An 8,128-nucleotide genomic window follows, 5' to 3' on the forward strand; every position below is an offset into this window, starting at 1 on the left:
TTATTTTTAAAACACAGGTACGTTTTTGAAACATTGGTCAGGAGCTGTTAAAACTGGGGTTTTCTTTCTTTTGAAAAAAGGGCAATGGCAGCAAGCAATAATGACACACATAATATATATATTGTAACAGACACGGCAGCAGAAATGATATCACCAGCTACAGAAATATTATCTCTCTCCATATATATTTCTCTCTACATTTTGAACCTGTTTTTGTGTATAAGTTCACAAAGACACAAGATACGTATGATCACAAAGGCTATAAAACAACATCGATGACAACAACAACAACAACATAAACAACAACAACCACAACGACAATACCATTCAGTGCTCTCTCCTGCCCAAAGTCAATAAAAGTGGTAGTTTCTTCTCCTGCTTAGCGCTCCGCATAACGGGAGTTGGACAACTGGTTCGCTCGGTTGTCAGTATAATGTGACCGGGTGGGGCGTATTGCTTGGTGTCTTCGGCGGCATACTTCAGTGATATAGCACTATAAAAAGGGTAACAGTTCCACTATACAAGAAGGCACAACACGCAACATACCGCGGTCTCCGAAAACACGCAAACCGCACCGCACATGCGCTACACACTGCATACATGGGAAGACGTCCTTGCATGACCCTGGCTGTTATAATAGGACGTAAAATAATCAAACTAACAAACAAACAAAAGCTCTTTTGTCTCCTTCTCTCTCTCCAACACTACCCTTTTCCTCGTTTTTCAACGTTGGGTGAAGATATGTGACTTCTATTGCGGATGTCAGTAACAGTAACAAACAAAATCAACTTTGAGCGAATATATTCTAAAACCTCTATCTATGAATTGGTAATAGCAACAAAAACATATCAACTATGAAATATCATGTGACTTCTTTTAAAAGAAAGTTAACTCTATTTAGTATATGGAATTTAATTCTGGTTCTAGGAGATTTTCACACGCGCGTAGCGAATATATTGTTTGCTAATGGTAAAGATCTAATTAGATCTAATATCCCGCAAATAGACAGTATTTTCTGCATAAACCATATCGACAATATTTTATGAATATTAAAAACATGTATGTGAAGACGTGAAGAAAGTCGATACTGGTACTGCGATAAGCCTTCTTTCCTTTCTTTTACTTGTTATCTCTTTATTGAAATACATTTATATAATTGGCACAAACATATACTAATGTAACCAAACTATTAAATTGTTTGAATTTACGTCTACAAAATATGAAACTTTACAATCAATATTTTTTTATATATTGTTTTCCTTCAGAGTGCTGCAAACCGCTTTATTTTCGTGTATTCAATATTCCGTTATATTTAATATAAATGCATTCACGATTATATAAATTCATGATAAAGACTTCCTACATATACCCATGTATTGGTATATACGTTTTATAATCATTGTAATGGGAATGAAATACCGTTGGAACTCCGTAGCAAAATCACCCGAAAATATACATCTCGCAAAACAAAGTTATTTACAGAAATATCTAGGGGGTTTTCTTTTTTTTCTCCACAGTGCACATTTTTTTCAGGAGTAGAATAATTAGAGAAATTTGTGTAGATAAAGGTTTGAGCGTTCGGTTTCTTGTAATATCAAATCCTTTCATACATGTACTGGAGTTACATGCAATGCTTTCATATAATCTAAACAGAGGGGGATTTAAGTACAAAACTAAAGACATTATACAAAGAATATACATGTATATAATACCGATCATACCATTACATGGAATAAAACTTTTAAAAATGACAAAGATAATGATCCATTTACGACGGTCGTGAACTGTCGTTAACCGGTCAAGTCGTATTTGATGTGACTCCTATTTATAATATAGAAGAAGACTTTTGAAACGCAAGAATATAAATCAATAAAACTATGACATTTTAATAATGCAGGAAGACAATAAAACAAAATGATTATGGAATTGTACAAATAATCATAAAATATGGACAATCTGATTTAAACGCAAAAGAAATCGGATGATCGCGAGCATTCTTTTAAAGAAGATAACATGTGTTTGTATCCTTACCCAAAAAAGAAGAGACACATCTCACAGACAAGTTGTTTGGACTTTTAAATACGATCAGACATTATAAAATGGGGCAGCTAGAAGGGGAATAGGGCCGTTAAGCGGCCTTAAAATGCTAGTAAATCAGCCTTGATCTAGCATCTTCAGTCACACCTGCCCAAATAACCACATCTGTAAATGTTTAAATTTAAATACCACCGGTGTATTAAGGTCACTTTCTCAGAGTACCAAACGGTCAATATCAACTCAATTTTCCCTGTGTATAACGATCACTATACAGTCATATTTTTTCTCGGCACCTTTACTTCTTACTTCGCTGATTTCGGTCTATGGTGAAGACATGGTGTTACACGATGTAAGTTTTTTATGCCAGTGAAGCATTTTAAATACATATCCGGGTTAAAACTTTAGTGTGAATATCAATTTTGGTCCACTCATAGAATAGGTATACAATCGGCGTTGAAATTGGAATTATCAACATTTCAGGAGCGAATGTCGTCACACATCCTTTTTGAGGAAGAATAGTGGCTCTATCCTCCGGCTGTAACACACCATAGTCTAAAATTTGTAGTTTCTGGCACTGTCCAACATAACGTGAGTAAGACGACTGGTTTGCCCGTTGTCAGTATATTGTGGCCGGGTGGTGTGTATTGAATGGTGTCTTCGGCAGCATTCTTCAGTGATATAGCACTATAAAAAGGGCTACAGTGCCACTATTCAAGAAGACAAGACTTTAAAAAGGGGGAGTGATTTACATACACAATAAGACAACCCACTACAGCCTTCCGAAACGTACAGATATTCACACACCACAGCACATTGCATACCAGAGAGACGGCCGTTAGATAATCCTGACTGTAAATAGTACAGGGTAAAAGTACAACCAGACAACTAACTTCTCCTTTGCCAGCCTAACATTTTTTGGAGTCTCCACATATATGTTTGTCTCAATTCTAAATGGTTTCATAGTATTTGTTTCATTTGTGTCATCATTATAGTTTTTAGTTGTTTTTTCTTTTGATAATGAAAATGATTGAAAGGCCATGATCACAACCTGCCTGGCTACTTTCCATTGATCGATAGACACGGTGGCAGACGCTACTCAAACTAATGTTGTTCCATTACATTCTCATCTATATAATACTGTCGTCTTTATCGACCAGAGATCAGTATCCAAGTAATTCCAAACCGTAATTGCTTCATACATAATTCTATAAAGAGATTTCAGACGAAAATGACATTAACCAATCTATTTTTACGGCGACTCAATTTCGGCTTCTCACGTCTGACGGGTTATTCAATTATTACATGTATTACTTTAACATGATTCTACTGTTTTTATATTTTTCATGGTGACGCATTTTCACGATTTCTATCCACCCTTAAAATTCAATTACATTTAAAGATGAATTGATTCAAATATCTAAAAATGTTTTTGAATCCATTTTGCAGGACTCAATTTTTATAGTTTTAAATTGTTGTTATAACAACATGGTTATATTGCACCTTTGTTTGATCATCGTCCACGGTGGCACATTTCGCAATATCCTTGAAATTGAATTGCACACCAAAATAAATTAATTCAAGTGTCTAAGAAATATGATATTTTTCAGGATACTACTTTTCATGATTACTAATCGTCCGTTAATCGTTTCGATAAATTTTATCGCCACAGAATTTGATTGCAAAATAATATTTTGCATAACTGAAAAAAAATTGTTGTATAAATGGGTAATTTATCTAAATGATTGAACCACTCAACCAGTTATGTCTGTATCAATATGATAAAATTTCCATCTTGCAGATATATTTTCATTTTGTAAATTTCTAAAGCAACCCATATTGCATTTAAGTATGTAAGTGTATTGGCGGATTCCGACAATTTACGGTATTTCTAGCTGAACACATATGCAAGTTTCTTTCATACTAGCATATTTACTTGATGAAAGCATTTGTATGTGTCAATATTTTTATATGTTCATTTCATTTACAAGAGGATCAATTGAAAAATCAGTTCCCCATACGTTTATTATTATTATGCAGAGGAAACGCTGAAAAATATACGATGTGGTTCTGATCTAAATTAATATCTTTCTGATTTTTACGTACTTCAGTAATTAATGTATATCGACGTTTATATATACCTTACAAGTCTATTTGTTGTCATGGAAACAACACGTTAAAACACTAATTAAAACGAAATGACTTAGATTAGCGTTATATTTGTAATTAATTAGGAAGCCCCATGTTATGATTTTTATATCATAGATGATAAAGCCAAGTGGCAACTATATCTACATGTACAAACACCTATGATGAACGTACGTAGTCACAATAATACTTTCCCTATTTACTAATTTTCTCTTAATACCATAATCGGCTGTCTTGCCTGTCATCCGCTCCTCTCTCTAACGACGGAGACAAACATTAAGGCGAATTGTGAAATATGTCATGTTTTATCTAACAACTATAACATGTTCCATATATAGATCTAACAACAACTAAATGACATCAATTTCATGTTTGTGTGCGTGTCTTGATTAGATACATAACGTCATGTTAGTTGGATTTTCCGAGATTTCGCTAGATATCAACCAAACTATTAACGTGAATTTTCCACGTGCGTTCAGATCAGGTGTGTGTAGATTGTGTCACGTGACAGGGATTTTGTCTTCACGTGTGACTATTGCAAAGGCAGACTCAGAAGGTTGACACATGATGTATTTTCACGTGTTCTGAAACAAGGTAACATTCTTCAGACACGCTCTGCGGCTCTAAATCGTCTTACTTCGGTTATTGCGGCTGGCCAAGGATTGTGATGATGTGATATTTTACGACGAATATTAACCGTTTTTACGGCACTGTAATGCTTTAGGTGCCGCCGTTGCCGAGTGGTTAAGATGTCTCGACATATTACACGGTGGGGAAGTCACATGATCAAAAGGTATCATGCACGCTACATTTTAGGTCCGTTTTAGGTTAAAAAAAAACCACCATAAATTACTGCATCGATTATTTTCTAGTTTGGTGGAACGTACACGCAATATTGTTACATATACGTATAATGATTTGTTTTAAAGCAGTGTAGTTTTTCGGCCAACTTCGATACTGTGAATATACTCGTAGACTAACGTACACGTAACTGATATATTAATTGACTCAAGTCTAAGAGGAGGTTAAGAGGTATTGATACTTATATAGACCGAAGATCAGGTTCATGAGGTAAATATCCAAACTATGAATATGTCAAAATCATTGACCCGTAGTATTGCAGTTGGCCACAGAATTATACTACCTTGAGAATGAATAGTTTTATGGCATAGATACGTAAAAAAAAAACCCGGGAAAACAGTCGGTTCAGTAAAACGTACAGTTTTTCTTCAAAGTGGGTCTTCAAATTTGGCGTGTACATTGTGTCCCAAAAACATTTCCGAAGTTCGACGCTTAATAAAAAATGATATGATAGATGGAAGAATTTGATCTATGTATCATTAGAAAGGTAGTGATCTGCTCTGTACGACGATATATAACAATCCAGACAAATATCTATTTGTTAATACTTATATTGAAAATCGAGAGAGAAAGTCATATTTCGCTAATTTTGGGTTTTGTTCATAAAATCAATAACTTTCATTACAGAATGGGCGCAAGGTGTCCGCCCTTCTTTACGATGACATGAAGAATTCCGTCCCTGAAATTCCTCACCACCTCACAATTCTGTAATGCTAGGTTTACACTATGTTCCCGGCGGCAACGGCAGCCCCGTTTCAGACAACCGTGGACAAAACGTGGTGACCGCGAGACAGCGCAGAAGGACGTGATAGACAAACGTAGGCGGTCGTGAATACCGTGGATGCCGTGCCAGATTTTTAAACTGTCAAAAAATTTGCCACGGCAGTCACGGTACAGATGGTGAACGCAACAGGACGTAATAAAACGGGATTGACGTAACAAACCGTAACAGTGCGTACGAGGCCGTAACAAAACTTCCAGACGGTCCGTGGTGGAACGGGCAGCAAGCACGTTCCCCGGAATCTCACGGTGATTTCAAGTTTTGTGACGTTCTGTTGATTTTTTTCCACGTTTTCCCACGATTGATGCAGATTGGCTGCACGTTTTGTCCAGGTTTGTCAAGGTTTTGACGGCAAACCAAGGTGGATGATAGCCGTTTCGATGCGTACTGTCAAGGCACATCACGGCTAGTAGCGGTTGAAAGTCCGACGTGATACGGCGTGTTGCGTCTTATTACGGTCTTACGTTACAAGCAATATATGATGGAGTATTATTGCCTGGCCTGGTACATATTTGCTACTTCATGGAGTTATTTGTATTAATAAATAGAAAAAGTCATTATCAAACACATTTAAACCATCAAATTACACCAAAGATATTATTGCAAAAGGCAGATTAAGTGAGAACCATTACAGAAAAAAAAATATTTGCGAAGAAACACTTGGCTATAATAATTATAATTTTGTAATTAAAACGTGTTTGAAATGACATTTTCGGCAATAAATATTGTTTCATTTGCTCAAAAAAAGCCCGGCATCAGACTTTCATCCCTAGTAAGCCTTGGCGGACCGTGAAAAACGTATCGGAGCTTGATCAAAACGTGTAAAACGTAGCAGACCTCATCAGATCGTAACAGGCCTAGAGAGAACGTAGTGGTATCCTTGATAGACCGTGCTTAAGCCGTAGTGTACCTTTAACCTCCGGGAACAGCACTTTTCCCTATACCCACGGTCCACCACGTAATCCGTAAAAGACCGTGGCAAAACTTCACAAGACCAGCTTAACTTGAATACAGAGACAAACATAGCCAAAATTCCACGGCGCACCACGTTTCGGGCAAACGGGGCTACCGTGGTCGCCGGGAACATAGTGTAAACCTAGCATTAATCTACCTCTTGGAGATGGACTGCATACCTGGGTTACATTTCATTTACTAAAGTAGGAGATTTTCCAACCGCATTGTAGAGTTCAATATCTTCAGCCTGAATCTTTATGGTGCTAGAAAGTCATCAAAATGTGACATCATCGATGATGTCTTCATTTTTATTATGACGTCATCACAGAATTGTTGATGTAATATGTACATTTGTACCCAATTGTGTTAAATTTGGTTTCTCCTGCTTTCCAGATAATTTTGAATTTTCATAAAAAAATATTAGTATTGCAAAAGTTATTACCTGTCACAGTTGGGACATGTTTTTTGGGACATTCTGTACTATTATATTGATCGCGTGGTTTTCTCACACTATTTCGAAAATCCTTTACTGTTGTGTCGTAAGATCGAATCCAGTTTGGGTCAGTTGCCAGGTACTGAATGCTCGTCGTTGGTTGTTCACCAGCTACTTCAAAAACTGTCCATAGCTAGAGTGTCTGTTTTACCAATGTGAATCTTGTGACATTAATACATTTGTTTTCAATGGGTAATCACACTCCTCCATTATAACTGGTGTATGTTCCATGTCTATTCTTTAACTGACGTCTTAGTATGCAGTTATTAATATAATAATCTAAATGCTATCCACCATCCCTAAAACTATAAATGGACATGTCGTGTTCACTATGGTGCGTATTTTAGATTCGATGGATGGTCAGAGTATACTCCATTGTCATGTAAATGGCACTGTGCGTCATATTTGACACCCTAATGTAAAACAGACGAAACAAAATCCACGATATTGCCATCGCTTGGTGCTCAGGATAACGGATATTGCTATCGCTTGGTGCTCAGGATAACGGGAAAAGGACAAATGACTTACCCATTGTCAGAATACGGTGACCCAGAACTATAAATTTGGTATATTAAAGTATGTTTTATGTATAACAAACAATAAAATGGTAAAGATTTCAATATTACAAGGAGACACAACATCGATATGCTGTTATTTGTCACACCACATATATAATTTACACGACACAGGCGATGTCGTCCTAACCAGCGGCATTCGATCAGTTTCACTTACATTCCCAAACTTTAAGGAATTTCTTTACTTTAATCCTCCGTATCATTCTCTCGAGTATAACAAATTTAAAGAAGGCTCCTTAACATCTGAAGTGCTTTCCTATGAGTAATTTTAAGTTAAGAAAT

This window comes from Argopecten irradians, chromosome 13, assembly GCF_041381155.1.
Source record: "Argopecten irradians isolate NY chromosome 13, Ai_NY, whole genome shotgun sequence".
Taxonomy (NCBI): Eukaryota; Metazoa; Mollusca; class Bivalvia; order Pectinida; family Pectinidae; genus Argopecten; species Argopecten irradians.